Source organism: Sus scrofa, chromosome 7, assembly GCF_054392235.1.
Source record: "Sus scrofa isolate SSC_HxYL_T2T_F1_AM1 chromosome 7, Sscrofa_HxYL_maternal_Yorkshire_Landrace_v2.0, whole genome shotgun sequence".
Taxonomy (NCBI): Eukaryota; Metazoa; Chordata; class Mammalia; order Artiodactyla; family Suidae; genus Sus; species Sus scrofa.
In genome coordinates, this window is record NC_139389.1 from 62,570,261 (window position 1) to 62,586,358 (window position 16,098).

At 41.6% G+C, this 16,098-nt stretch overlaps 1 pseudogene; it reads right to left on the bottom strand.

Annotated features, from left to right (window-relative positions):
* Window positions 1–13,557: 13,557 nt before the first annotated feature.
* LOC100736711 (ankyrin repeat domain-containing protein 26-like) overlaps window positions 13,558–16,098 on the bottom strand; it is a 30,957-nt pseudogene continuing 28,416 nt past the window's right edge.

Below are 16,098 nucleotides of genomic sequence, written 5' to 3' on the forward strand. Positions count from 1 at the left end.
GAGATTACAAAGTTTTCATAAGAGATGCACATGGTCCTCGTAGGGACAGCATGTGGCCCTAGTAGGGACCGTGTATGGATCTAATTAGTGACAGCACATGGCCCTAGTACGGACAGAGCATGGCCCTAGTTAGAGACGGTGCAGGGCCCTCATCTGTGACACCTCAGGCCTTAGGGACAAAGCAGGGTTCTTGTTCAAGATAGTGCATATCCCTAATTATGAAGAGATCAGGCTTCTAGTTATGGACAATACAGGGCTGTAGTTAGGGATAGAATAGGACTCTACTTAGGGACAGGGCAAGGCTCCAATTAGAGAGAGATGAGAGCTCCTGTTAGGCAGAGGGCAGGGCTCTAGTTAGGGACAGAGCAGGGCCTTAATTAGGAACAGAGATCTTTTTAGTTAGGGGCAGAGCAGGGCTCTTATTAGGGACAGAGCAGGGCTCTAGTTAGGGACAGAGCAGGGCTCCAGTTAGGGGCAGCGGGGCTCTAGTTAGAGTGCGAAGCCCCTAGTTAGGTACAGCGATGGATTCTAGTTATGGACGGTTCAGGGTGTTAGTTAGAGATAGTGCAGGGCTCTAGTCAGGGACAGAGCAGGGGTCTAGTTAGAGCCAGGGAAGGGCTCTAGCTGTGGGCATAGCAGGGCCTTAGTTAGGAGCAGATTCATGTTCTCGTGAGGGAGAGAAGAGAGCTCTAGGTAGACAATGCAAGTTAGGTACAGCACTGGATTCTAGTTAGGGACAATGCAGGGCCCTAGTTAGAGACAGTGCCTGGCTCTAGTTAGGGACAGCCTAGGGCCCTAGTTAGAGACAAGTGTAGGGCCTCAGTTAGAGTCAGTGTAGGACTTTAATTAGTGCCAGAGCAGGGCTGTAGTTAGCAATGGAGTAAGGTTTTAGTTAGGGATGGCCCATGAATCTGTTTAGAGAAAGCTCAGGGCCCTTGTTCTGGACAGCTGAGGGTTAGAATTAGGGACAGCACAGGGCCCTATTTAGGGAAAGTTGAGGGATCTAGTTAGGGATTGTGCAGGGTATTAGCAAGCACACATGGCTTGAGTTAGAGAAAACACAGGGCTTGACTTAGGTAAATGCAGGGCTCTAGTTAAGGGTTCCAGGTAGGGAAGGCATAGGGCCTTATATAGAGTCAGTTCCTAGTTAGGGACAGCCTATGGCTGTAGGTAGGGAGAGTGTAGGGCACTAGTCAGTGAGAGCACAGGACCCTAGCTGGGGCAGATCAGGGTTGTACTAGGGACAGAGTAGGTCTCTGGTAAGGGTTAAGGTTATTTGGGTAAGGTTAGGAGGTTAGGGATAGAGGTTAGGGGTTATGGTTAGAGTTAGGATTAGGGTTAGTGTTAGGGAGAAGGAGTTAGGGTTAGGGGTTAGGGTGGGGATTAGAGGTTAGGGTTATGGTTAGTGTTAGGAGTTAGGGTTAGGGTTACCAAATCAGCCTTTTACAGCATGGAAAACATTTTTTTGAATGTGCTTCAAGCTAGTTAAACCCATTGCAAGCATCTAGGGCAAACTGAACTTTTAGAAGGTGACTGGTTGAATAGGTCTAGTTTTACAGAGGCCTATATGGAAAAAAGGCAAGGATAGGTTTCCAGTGGAAACAGCCATTGGGTCTGGTCTGGTGAGTGGCATAGGCTTTGAAAGTCAGAAGCCAAAAGCCTCTGATGGTGTGTCATTTGTGAGATTTCTATTATGTGGATATTGCCATAGCTCTCAAAGTGGTACATTTCACCTACAAGGAGGAGAGCACCTTTTCATACCAAATCAGGCTTTTCCAGCTTGGAGAACACATCTGAGTCTGTTTCAAGGTAGTTTTGTGTCATGTGCGAGATTGCCATCAGGCGGATATTGCCCTTCGGTAGTTAAATACATGGCGAGCATCTAGGGGACACAAGATGTAGAGAGCTGAATGAGTGAATAGGGCTAGTTCTAACAATGGCCCATGGGGACAAAAGACACAGGGAGCTTTCTGGTGTAAACTGCTATTGGGGCTGGTGTTCTTTCACTGAGTGGCAGGTGTACAATTTGCAAGTGGGAAGCTAGAAGCCTCTTGTTTTGTGTCATGGGTGAGGTTGCTATCAGGCGGGTATTGCCCTTAGCTTGTGATGGGGTGAATATCCCCTTTGAGGTGGAGAGTACCTTTCCACACCAAAATCAGATGTTTGCCCCGTGGAGAACACGTTTTGAGTGTGTTTCAAGCTGGTTGAACCTGTTGTGAGCACCTAGGGCACATAAGGATTTTAGAAGCTCAGAGGCTCAATAGGCCTAGTTCAGATACTGGGCTCTGAGGACAAAAGGCAAGGGTCGCTTTCTGGTGCAAACCACCATTGTTACAGGTGTTACTGAGTGGCATACGCTCTGCCATGTTGGAAGTCAAATGTCTCTGTTTTTGTGTCATGTGTGAGATTGCTCCCCTGAGGATTTTGCCCTATGTCACAATGTGGTACATTTCCTCTATGAGGAGGACAGCACCTTTTCATACCCAGTGAGCTTTTTTCAGTATTGAAAATGCTATTTTATTGTATTTGAAGCTGGTTAAAACCTGTAGCAAGCACCTAGCAAGCAGCTGAGCGTCTCAAAAGCCCTCTGTCCAAAAGTGGCCTATGTAGAAAAAAGGCAAGGGTACATACCACTGGAAAGCCCCACTGGTGTTGGTGGTCTTTTACTGTGTGGAATACAATTTGCATGTAGGAAGCCAAAATCCTCTTGTTTTGTGTCATGCATGAGATTGCTGTTATGCGGGTATTGACTTAGCCGGTGATGTGGTGAATTTCTTATATAATGTGGAGTGTACGTTTCCATACAAAATCAGCCTTTTCCAGCATGGGAAACATTTTGAGTGTCTTTCAGACGAATTAAACTTATTGCAAGCACCTAAGGCTCACTGAGCTTCAGGCAAATGGATGCCTTTATAGGCTTAGCTTAATGGTGACCTATGTGGAAAAAAGGTAAGAGTAGCTTTCTGAAATAGCCATTGGGACTGGTGTTCCTTCACTAAGTGGCATACATTTTCAAGTAGTTAGCCAAAAGCCTCTTGTTTTGTGTCATTTGTGATATTGCTCTCAGGTGGGTATCGCCATAGATCGCGAAGTTGTACACTTCCGCTGTTGTGAAGAGAGTACCTTTTCCTACCCTGTCAGCCTTTTCCAGCATGGAGAACACTTTTTGAGTGTGTTTCAAGCTGGTTACTCCCATTGCAAGCATCTTGGGCACACAGAGGTTTAAGATGTTGAGCGGCTCAATAGGCCTAATTATATCAATTGTCTAAGTTGGAGAAAGTCAAGGTAGCTTTCCAGTGACAACTGCCATTGGGCTTGGTGTTCTTCCACTGAGAGGCATACACTTGTCAAGCAGGAAGCCAAAAGCCTCTTGTTTTGTTTCATTTTTGAGATTGCTCTCATGCGGGTATGGCAACAACCACTACGTGGTGCACGGCCCCTATAGTGAGGAGAACACCTTTTCACACCAAATCAGCCTTTTCCAGGGTACAGCACACATTCTGGTTCTGTTTTAAACTAGTTAAACCCATAGCAAACATCTAGGGCATGTGGAGCTTTTAGCAGCTGAGTGGCTCAAGAGGCCCAGTTCTAAGACTGATCTATGTGGAAAAAGGCAAGGGTAGTTTTCCAGTTGAAACCGCCATTGATACTGGTGTTCTTTCACTGAGTGGCATTCACTTACCATGTAGGGGTCTAGAAGAGTCTTGTTTTGTGTCATGTGTGAGATTGCTACCATGGTCCTATCACCCTAGCATGTGATGTGGTGAATATCCCCTGTATGGTGGAGAGTACCTGTCCATACCAAACCAACCTTTTGCCGCATGGAGAACGTGTTTTGAGTGTGTTTCAACTAGCTGAAGCCATTGCAAGCCTCTAGGGCACACAAAGCTTGTAGAAGCTGAGTGGCTCAACAGGCTTTGTTCAAATAGTGGAAACTGCCATTGGTAGTGGTTTTTTTTTTTTTTTTTGCTTTTTAGGGCCACACCCTCGGCATATGGAAGTTCCCAGGTTAGGTGTTGAATCCGAGCTACAGCTGCAGGCCTACGCCACAGCCACAGCAACGTGGAATCCGAGCCGCGTCTGTGACCCACACCACAGCTCACGGCAATGCCGGATCCTTAACCCACTGAGCGAGGAGAGGAATTAAACCGGCAACCTCATGGATCCTAGTCAGGTTCGTTAACCATTGAGCCACAAAGGGAACTCTGGTGTTCTTTTACTGAGTGGCATATGCTTTGCCAGTAGGAAGGCAAAAGCGTCTTGTTTTGTGTCATGTGTGAGGTTGCTATCAGGAGGATATTGCCTGATCTCGCAATGCAGTGCAATTCCCCTATATTGAGGACAGCACCTTTTCAAACCAATTCAGCTTTTTTCCAGTATGTAGAACAGTGATTGCATTTCAGGCTGGTTAAACACGTAGCAAGCTTCTAGGGAACGAGGAGCTTTTAGCAGCTGAGCAGCTCCAAAGGCCTAGGTTAAACAGTGGCCTATGTGGAAAAAAGGCAAGGATAGATTACCATTGAAAACCACCATTGGGGTTTATTTATCTGCCATGATACACAGATCCAAGAAGCACCTGAATTGTGTTCTTCCAGACTCAAAATGGGGCAAATTTTTAAATGCAAACCACTGTAAATTTACATACATTGTTTTCCAGAACTAGGATTGGAGTAGGTAAGAGGCTCCTTGAGCAAGGAAGGAGTCTGGAATGATTACACAGTTGCAAAGGAGAGGCCTTTGAAACTACCAGGTGGTCTCTTGCCTCTGCTGGCAGATATTTCTTTGTGGATTAGCAGTGTTGTGCTTAAATTTGATACATTTAAAAAAAATTTCAGTTTCACTGTGATGCAGGAACAGGTCTGAAACCAAAACCATAATGGCTCTAGTTGGATGCCTGAATAATTATTACTCCATTTTAATTTTATTTATTCATTTATTTATTGTAGGATCCTTTAACCCACGGTACAGGGTATCGAACCCATGACTCTGCAGTGCCATGCTGCTATAGTTGCATTCTTAACCTACTGCCCCATAGCTGGAAATTTTTCAGTGGGTTAAGGATCTGGTGTTTCCGTGGACTGTGGCATAGGTCGCAGGTGCAGCTTGATCCCTTGTTGCTGTGGCAGTGGAGGAAGCCAGCAGCCATGGCTCCAATTGGACCCCTGGCCCAGGAACTTTCATATGCCACAGGTGCAGCCCCCACCCCCCAAAAAGATTCTTAATAGAAGTTCATAATAGAACCAACTACTAAAATACCAGTGACAGATAATAAAATGATGGGAGCACTCAGTGTGGGTCATAAAGATAGGCCTAGAGCAGTGCTGTCCTAATTGTTCAGCAGCAAGAAGCAAGGAGAGGGCTCCATGTAGGTCACATCCTGTCAGGGCAGTTTCATGGAGGAGGAGGTGGGCAAGGGCAAGAGGGGTCTACACAGCCAGGCGTGAGCCAGAAGAGGACCCCAGTGAACAGGCAGAGAATCCAGTGGACAGCTGTCCTGACACAGGGTTCAGGCAGGAGGCGCCCCATCATTAGGATGCACGGGCTGGGAGGGCAGGATGTGGCAGTGGGTGTGGGTATGGGTGTTGCTGAGAGGCTAAGGCTGCTCACTTCAGTTATTTGTGCCAGTACCCCACCTCTTTAACCTCTAGTGTCTTCTGGTGAGGAGCAAGGATGCTGAGCAGAGGTGTGGGCCCCTCAGGGGAGGACTCGATTCCTCCACATCTTGGTCAGCTTTTGCTGATTTGTTTTTTGCTATTTTGACATTAGTTTTCATATTTTCTGGCGCATGGCTAGTACAGACAATTTGTTTTGGAAAGCTGGTCTCTAAGGTGGGGTGGTCCCAGGGTTACTCTCAGGACAGGCCAAGGCTTTCTACATCCCAGGGGCCAAATTCTACCCCTGCTTGTGCTGGTAGGACCTGTGAGCTAAGAATGGTTTTTATGTTTTTAAATGGTTGAAAGTAATTCACAAAATACTATTTTGCAACACATGAAGTTTATATGACATTCAAATTTCATTCTCTATAAATAATGTTTTATTGAAACAGTTATACTGCTGTATTTACCCTTTGTCTGTGGCTGCTTTGTGGCTACAGTGGCTGAGATGAATAGATACAGCTGAGGTCAAATGGCAAAATCTAAAATATTGACTCTCTGTCTGGACCTTTTTTTTTGCCAGAGTTTGCCAACCCCTGCTCTAGAAAATCAGTTATTTTTGTTCTTGTTTTTAAGGTGTGCTGGGAATCACACTTTAATTTTTATTTTATTTTATTTTGTTTTTTTTTTTAGGGCCGTACTATTGGCATATGGAGATTCCCAGGCTGGGGCTGAATCAGAACTGCAGCAGGTGGCCTACACCACAGCTACAGCAATGATGGATCTGAGCCTGATTTTCGACCTTCACCACAGCTCACAGCAATGCCAGGTCCTTAACACACTGAGAAAGGCCAGAGATTGAACCTGCATCCTTATGGATGCTAATCAGATTCGTTTCTACTGAGCAAGGACGGGAACTCCGGGAGTTACACTTCATTTTTTATTATTATTTTTTCTTCTTTTTTTCCAATTACTCAAATGAATTTATCACATCTGTAGTTGTATAATGATCATAACAATCTAATTTCACAGGATTTCCATCCCACAGCCCAAGCACATCCCCCCAACCCCCCAAATTGTCTCCTCTGGAGACCATAAGTTTTTCAATGTCTGTGAGTCAGCATCTGTTCTGCAAAGGAGTTCAGTCTGTCCTTTTTTCAGATTCCACATGTCAGTGAGAGCATTTGATGTTGGTGTCTCATTGTATGGCTGACTTCACTTGGCATGATAATTTCTAGGTCCATCCATGTTGCTAAAAATGCCAGTATTTCGTTCTTTTTAATGGCTGAGTAATATTCCAATGTGTATATGCACCACCTCTTCTTGATCCACTCCTCTGTCAATGGACATTTAGGTTGTTTCCATGTCTTGGCTATTGAAAAGAGTGCTACAGTGAACATCGGAGTACATGTGTCTTTGCGAGTCGTGGTTTCTCTGGATAGATGCCCAGGAGTGGGATTGCTGGATCAAATGGTAGTTCTATGTTTAGTTTTCCGAGGAATCTCCATACTGTTTTCCACAGTGGTTGTACCAATCTACAATTCCACCAACAGTGCAATAGGGTTCCTTTTCTCCACACCCTCTCCAGCACTTACTGTTTGTAGACTTTTGGATGATGGCCATTCTGGCTGGTGTAAGGTGGTACCTCATAGTGGTTTGGATTTGCATTTCTCTAATAATGAGTGATGTTGAACATCTTTTCATGTGTTTTTTGGCCATCTGTATGTCTTCTTTGGAGAATTGTCTGTTTAGATCTGCCCATTTTTGGATGGGGTAGTTTGTTTTTTTGGTATGGAGCTACAGAAGGTGTTTATAACTTTTGGAGATGAATCCCTTGTCAGTTGATTCACTTGCAAAGATTTTCTCCCATTCTGTGGGTTGTCTTTTTGTGTTGTTTAGGGTTTCCTTTGCTGTGCAGAAACTTTTAAGTTTGATTAGGTCTCATTTGTTTATTTTTGTTTTTATTGTCAATACTCTGAGAGGTGGATCTGAGAAGATGTTGCTGTTGTTTATGTCAGAGAGTGTTTGGCCTATGTTTTCCTCTAAAGAGTTTTATAGTGTCTGGTCTTATATCTAGGTCTTTAATCCATTTGGAGTTTATTTTTGTGTATGGTGTTAGGGAGTGTTCTAATTTCATTCTTTTCCATATGGCTGTCCAGTTTTCCCAGCACCACTTATTGAACAAGCTGTCCTTTCTCCATTGTATATTCTTGGCTCCTTTGTCATAGATTAGTTGGCTGTAGGTGTGTGGGTGTAATTCTGGGCTTTCTATTCTGTTCCACTGATCTCTATTTCTATCTTTGTGCCAGTACCATATGGGTTTGATGACTGTTGCTTTGTAGTATAGTCTGAAGTCAGGGAGCCTGATTCTGCCAGCTCCATGTTTCTTTTTCAGGATGGCTTTGGCTATTCTGGGTCTTTTGTGCTTCCAAACAAACTTTAAAATGTTTTGTTCCAGTTCTGTGAAAAATGTCCTTGGTACTTTGATAGGGATTGCATTGAATCTGTAGATTGCCTTAGGTAGTATAGTCGTTTTGATAATATTGACTCTTCCAATCCAAGAGCATGGTATATCTTTCCATCTATTTGTGTCTTCTCTGATTTCTTTCACCAGGGTCTTATAGGTTTCAGAGTACAGGTCTTTTGCCTCTTTAGGTAGGTTTACTTCTAGGTATTTTATTTTTTTGGATGCAGTGGTAAACAGGATTGCTTCCCTAATTTCTCTTTCTGCTCTTTCATTGTTAGTGTATAGAAATGCCATTGATTTCTGTGTATTAATTTTGTATCCTGCAACTTTGCCAAATTCATGGATGAGCTCTAACAGTTTTCTGGTAGAGTCTTTAGGATTCCCCAGGTATAGTATCATGTCATCTGAAAACAGTGATAGTTTTACTTCTTCCTTTCCAATTTGGATTCCTTTTATCTCTTTTACTTCTCTGATTGCCGTGGCTATGACTTCCATAACTATGTTGAAGAGTAGTGGCGAGAGCAGACATCCTTGTCTCCTTCCTGATCTCAGCAGGAATTCTTTCAGCTTTTCACCATTGAGAATGATGTTCACTGTGGGTTTGTCATATATGGCCTTTATCATGTTGAGGTAGGTTCCCACTGTGCCCACTTTCTGAGGGTTTTTATCAGAAATGGGTGTTGGATTTTGTCAAAGGCTTTTTCCACATCTATCGAGAGGATCATATGGTTTTTATTCTTCAGTTTGTTAATTCTATCCACACTGATGGATTTGCGGATATTGAAGAACCATTGGATGCCTGGGATAAATCCCAGTTGATCATGATGTACAATCCTTTTAATGTATTGTTGGATGCAGTTTGCTAGTATTATGTTGAGGATTTTCGCATCGATGTTCATCAGTGAAAATGGCCTGTAGTTTTCTTTTTTTGTGGTATCTTTGTCTGTTTTTGGTATCAGGGTGATGGTGGCCTTGTAGAATGAGTTTAGGAGTATCCCTTCCTCTGCAATTTTTTGGGAATAGTTTCAGAAGGAGAGGTGTTAGCTCTTCTCTAAATGTTTGATAGAATTTGCCTGTGAAGCCATCTATCTGGTCCTGGACTTTTGTTTGTTGGAAGTTTTTTAATCACAGTTTCAATTTCAGTTCTTGCGATTGGTCCATTCATCTTCTCTATTTCATCTTGGTTTAGTGTGGAAGATTGTACTTTTCTAAGAATTTGTCCATTTCTTCTAGGTTTTCCATTTTATTGGCACAGAGTTGCATATAGTAGTCTCTTATGATCCTTTGTATTTCTGTGATGTCCGTTGTTACTTCTCCTTTTTCATTTCTAATTTTATTGATCTGAGTCCTCTCTCTTTTTTGCTTGATATGTCTGGCTAGGGGTTTATCAATTTTGTTGATCTTTTCAAAGAACCAGCTTTTCGTTTCATTGATCTTTTCTATGGTTTTATTCATTTCTATTTCACTGATTTTTGCTCTGATCTTTATGATTTCTTTCCTTCTACTAACTTTAGGTCTTATCTGTTCTTCTCTCTGGAGCTGTTTTAGATGTAAAGTTAGCTTGTTTATTTGAGCTTTTTCTTGTTTCCTGAGGTGGGCTTGTATTGCTATAAACTTTCCTCTTAGAATGGCTTTTGCTGCATCCCATAGGTTTTGGAGTGTTGTATCTTTGTTGTCATTTGCTGCTAGGTATTTTTAAATTTCATCTTTGATTTCTTCAGTGATCCATTGGTTGTTTAGTAGCACGTTGTTTAGTCTCCACATGTTTGTATTTTTTGTGGTTTTTTCCTTGTTGTTGATTTCTAGTCGTATAGTGTTGTGGTTGGAAAAGATGCTTGATATGATTTGAATTTTCTTAAAGTTAGTGAGGCTTAATTTGTAGCCCAGGATGTGATCAATCTTAGAGAATGTTCCATGTGCACTTGAGAATAATGTGTATTCTGTTACTTTTGGATGGAATGTTCTATAAATAGCTACTAAGTCCATCTGGTTTAATGCATCATTCAGGGTCTGTGTTTCCTTATTGATTTTTTGTCTGGTTTATCTGTCAATTACTGTAAGTGGGATGATAAAGTCCCCCACTATTATTATGTTATTGTCAATTTCTTCTTTTAAGGTTGTTAACAATTGCCTTATATATTGCGGTGAACCTACGTTGGGTGCGTAGATATTTAAAATTGTTAGATCTTCTTCTTGGATTCATCCTTTGATCATTATGTAGTGTCGTTCTTTGTCCCTTAAAATATTCATTTTAAAGTCTATTTTGTCTGATATGAGTATGGCCACTCCAGCTTTCTTTTGATCCCTGTTTGCATGAAATATTTTCTTCCATCCTCTCACTTTCAATTCGTATGTGTCCCTAGAAGTGAAGTGGGTCTCTTGAAGACAGCATATATATGGGTTTTGTTTTTGTATCCATTCAGCCAGTCTATGTCTTTTGGTTGGTGTGTTTAGTCCATTAACATTTAAGGTCATTATTGATGTGTATGTTCTTATTGCCATTTTATTAATTGCTTTGGATGTGTTTTTGTTGCTCTTTTTTCTTTCCTTCTTCTCTTGTTCTTTTCTGCCTAGAGAAGTTCCTTTAGTATTTGTTGTAAGGCTGGTTTAGCCTTTAGTGTTTGTTGTAAGGCTGGTTTAGCCTTTAGTGTTTGTTGTAAGGCTGGTTTAGCCTTTAGTATTTGTTGTAAGCCTGGTTGCTGAATTCTCTCAGCTTTTGCTTATCTGTGAAGCTTTTGGTTTCGCCTTCAAATCTGAATGAGAGCCTTGCTGGGTAGAGTAATCTTGGTTGGACGTTTTTTCCTTTCATCATATTAAGTATATCACGCCACTCCCTTCTGGCCTGCAGAGTTTCTGCTGAAAAATCTGCTGATAACCTTATTGGGGTTCCCTTGTATGTTATTTGTTTCTTTTCCCTAGCTGCTTTCAAGATTTTCTCTTTGTCTTTAATTTTGGTCAGTTTGATTAGTATGTGTCTCGGTGTATTCCTCCTTGGGTTTATTTTATATGGTACTCGTTTTGCTTCCTGGATTTGAGTGAGTGATTCCTTTCCCATGTTAGGGAAGTTTTTGGCTTATTATCTCTTGGAATATTTTTTCTGTCCCCTTCTCTCTTTCTTCTCCTCCTGGCACCCCTATAACATGGATGTTGGTGTGTTTAACGTTGTCCCAGAGTTCTCTGAGACTCTCTTCATTTGTTTTCAATCTTTTTTCTCTTTTCTGTTCTGCACTTATCTGTCCTCCACTCTGCTTATTCGTTCTTCTGCCTCCTGTATTCTGCTGTTAGCTGCTTCTAGTGAATTTTTTATTTCAATTATTGTATTTTGCATCTCTTCTTAAGTTTTATATATTGTATCTCTTTGGTCAGTGTTTCCTGTAAGTTATCCATCTTTGCCTCCAGTTTATTTTCAATGTCTTGCATCATCTTCAGCATCAACAGTCTAAATTCTTTTTCCTGGAGGCTGAGAATCTCATCACTTAGCTGATTTTCTGGGGTTTTCCTTTCTCCCTCATCTGAGTTATAGTTCTCTGTCTTTTCATTTTTATAGGTTTTTGGTGTGCTGATCTTTTTACAGATAATAGAATTGTAGCCTCTCTTCCTTCTGGTATCTGCCCTCCTGTGGCTGAAGTCGGTATGGGGGCTTGCTGTAGGCTTCCTGATGGGAGGGGCTGATGCCTGCCCACTGGTAGGTAGAGCTGATTCTAATCCCTCTGGTGGGTGGGGCTTAGTCTCTGGATGGGATTAGAGGCAGCTGTGTGCCTGAGGGGTATTTAGGTAGCCTGTTTACTGAGGGGCAGGGCTGTGATCCCACCTGGATTGTTGTTTGCCCTGGGGCTTCTCAGGCTGACTGATGGGTGCAGCCAGATTTTCCCAAAATGGCCACCTCCAGAGCAAGACCTTCTGCTGAATACTCCCGAGAGCTTTGCCTTCAATGTCCTTCCCTGACAACAAGCCACATTCACCCCTATTTTCCCAGGATGTCCTCCAAGAACTGCACTCAGGTTTGACCCAGATTCCTATGGAGACTTTGCTTTGCCCTGGGACCCAGTGCATGTGAAAGTCTGTGTGCGCCTTTTAAGAATGGGGTCTCTGTTTCCCCTAGTCCTGTGGAGCTCCTGTGCACAAGCCACACTGGCCTTCAATGCCAGATGCTCTGGGGGCTCTTTCTCCCAGTGCCAGATCCCCACATGTGAGAGTTTGATGTGGGGGGCTCAGAACTCTCACTCCTATAGGTGAGTCTTTGTGAACCAGTTAGTTTCCAGTTTGTGGGCCTTCCCACCCAGGAGGTATGGGGTTGTTTGTATTGTGAAATCGCCCCTCCTACCTCTTGATGTGTCCTCCTCTTTTTCTTCTGGAGTAGGATATCTTTTTTAAGGTTTCCGGTCCATTTGGGTGAAGAATTCTCAGTCTTTAGTTGTGAATTTTGTTGTTTATAGGAGAGAAGTTGAGCTCCAGTCCTTCTATTCTGCCATCTTAATCCCATATCCAAGTTAGGCATGATTTTAAATTTAACCTCAGCTGAGTAATTGAGAGCTATTACTTTCTCCAGAAGTTGCTCCTGTACAGTTATGTAATCCTTGTCTGAAAGTTGATTCTACAGAAAGAGGGGCATGGTATACTCAAAACTCTCTACCCCATTACTGGACAGTGACCTTTGGCTTCTCTACTACAGGAATGTCACAACTGCTGCCCTTCTCCCTGGGAGTCCTCGGCTCACTCCCTCTTCCTTTGCCTGGGAGTTACACTTTAAAAGCAGTTAAATTAGTTCCCGTTGTGGCTCATTGGTTAACGAATCCGACCAGGAACTATGAGATTGTGGGTTCGATCCCTGGCCTTGCTCAGTGGGTTAAGGATCTGGTGTTGCCATGAGCTGTGGTGTAGGTTGCAGATGCAGCTCGGCTCTGACATTGCTGTGGCTCTGGCGTAGGTCGGTGGCTATAGTTCTGATTAGACCACTAGCCTGGGAACATCAATATACTGTGGGTGCGCCCCTAGAAAAGACAAAAAATAAAATAAAAGCAGTTAAACTTTTAGTGAATCTTGCTCTTGAAATAAACCTCCCTTGTCTAGAGGTAAAATGGGTTGCATCACTCTCAGTATCTCGGGTAGAATAAAGTCTAAGCCACCGTATGAGCAATTACTACTGCATGGAGAGGGAAATCGGCCTGCTGTCTTTTTCTTATCTCAAAACTAACCACAAATCAGGGTAACTAAAATCCAGCACCTATCTGAATTAGGATCAACTATAAAACTGCTAGATATTTCCACGTCTCAAAATAGTGTAGGTGAACCATAAAAGTATTTACTTTCAACTTTGGAGACTTCTCTTGACTGTGGCAGTATGTGCAAAGATAACTGATCATGAAGAACTTCATAAATAGTCATTTTCCAATGGAAAACTCTTGGGAGTTAATGCATTATAATTTACACCTGGAATAAAACAAATGAGAAAAATGATGACAGTTGGAGTATGTCAAACTCAACTGTGCTGGTTTTTATTCACAAAATCTGCTTAAAAGTAAGTTAGATGCAGAGAAACATGGTATAAAATACTACATACATTCTCATCATACACAGATGATACAAACGTATTTTCCTTTCATAAAAATTTTCACATTTTGTTTTAATGGGAAACAACTGTTTATCTTTCAGATCATATAATTTTTCTTCAGAATCTGTGCATATTCTTGGGATGCTTTCACAAGCTGATCATCGGTAGACCTTGGAGGAGAAGCTCCGTAGGATCCAGATTCAAATTCAGCAGCAGCTGAAGAGAAAAAGAAAGGATGGCTTTATCTAAAATACTTCCTAGTTAACTAAATATAAGTTGGTATAGTGGAGTCCTTTCTATGTGTTAAGAAGAATGAAAAACAGCCATATTCGACTACAACCAAAATACGCAATGACTATTTTACCATTTGTCCCCGTGGTTACATGCTGAGCTAACTGCTCTTGAGGCTGAGTACTGGAGCTTCTGGTTTTCTCATTCCCCATTCATTTACTCCACATCCAGGTGCTAAGCTGCTGTGACAAGCACTGGAATGACAAGTGGAAGGTGACACAGGCCACCCTGAAGAATCGCATACTCTCGACTGGAAAAATAGATGAACAGGTCATTTCCATACAGAGTCATAAGTCCTATGACAGGTACAAACGAGGACACGATTGGTACACTTAGAAGGGACATCCAGCTTGGTGTCAATATTGCCAGCTTTTGGGTGGAGGTGATATGGATATAGATGCGTGAAGGACAGGAAGAAGTTTGGGAAATGGAGGGAAGAAGCAAACACAAAGGGCAGAGGTGAGGCAGAGCTGTCTGGAATTGTCAGCTGTCTGTCTGATGGATGCCAGACAGAGGAAAGGGGCAGAGGAGGGAGATAGGCTGAATCCTTCCTCAAGAGCCAAACAGACTTGGGTATTTTTATTCCATGCTAAGGAATTTGGAATTTTTCCTGAGGGCAAAAGAGAAACCAATGACAAAGTCAATGACAGAAAGTTCAAATGTCACCCACCAAGTGACAGCTGCATGGACTGGGATTGGCCTTAGTCACTGATGGAACTTGAGAAGTTGGTGAGCACCATGTTTTCTGAGATCAGTGTCAGTGTGCAGGTGGACAGATCCATGGGGATGGCGGACAAGAGGAGGGACAGAGCCACAAAGGAAAAGAAATAGCAGATTGTTTGAGATTTGTTGGAAAGCTATGGAACATGAGGAAAAAGTATATTTTTCCATTATGAAATGTTTACACTTTCGCATTTTTCATGATATAAGAAAATACTGAATGTAGTATCTGTTATGCAAACAATGGAAAGAGATGCCATTTACTGTTCACAGTTTATTTCAGAAGTCAATGTGTAAATTCATAAATTTTGACAACATACCTCTTGCTAGTTCTCTACTTATATTTTCTTGCAACTCCTGGTGAATCTGAAATTGTCACATATTATTTATAATGTTAAGTTACACAAGAGACATTATCATACAAATGACACACAGCTGATGAAATATGGCCTGTAAATAATACTTTAAGAGACTAGACCTAACTTGGAGATTGCTCAAATGGAAAAATAATCGCACAAATAAAATAAAATAGATTCCTTCTTATTTTGATTTTAGTTAACAGGGAACATACATATGTAAGGGTATTTTGATTAATCTGATGAAATTACAATAAATATTGGCCCATTGAATATACATAATCTTAGAGGGTGATACTGGATTTTTCTGGTACAAAGAAGTTTAAACAATTCAAGTCACATTTTATACTGAATGCATTATTTTGTAATTCTTAAAAAAACTGCCCTTGAAATGAGCTTTCCGTTCGTGCACTTTTATGAAACTAATATTTTAAGGTATATTCCATGGTAATAATTTTTCAACACAGAATCTTAAATACATAAATGAAGAAAGTGGTTCTGTTGCAATGTCATGTGAAACTTCTGTAGGCAAATAATAATAATAATAATAATAATATAATCTGCTTGAAGAAAGAATAGGAGCTAGAGTCAGCTTTCAAACTGGCTTTCTGATTCATGACTTTTTATAATTAGAAACAAGGAAAACAATATATAATGCTTTAACTTTGTTTTCATTCCAGAAAATTAGGGCCAGCTCTTGGCAACATCTAAAATATAGTTACCTATCTAAGTTTGAAATGTTTAGGAGCATTTCAAACTAGTATATTATAAGTGTCTCCACCTAGAGTGTTCTTTTTACTATTTTTCTTATAAAAGGCACCCTCTCACTAAATAGGGTCTAAAGCAGTTTACGGAACCTCACACTGTGGTGATAATGATAACATGACAGACAACGCCCTTGTCAAGTGTAGGTGCCAAGACACATTTTTGCCTAATACTTTCCAATATTTCAGACTGTTTTCCATAACATTTATCTAACAACAGGCATTTTTGAGAGGCCGAAGAAAATGAATAATGTGAAAACATTCCTAGATAGGTCCTGTGAAAGTAACCTATCATAACAGATAAAAGGAGAAGCCTTTATTGAAATAATTTTATATTACCAGGAATAAACACTAT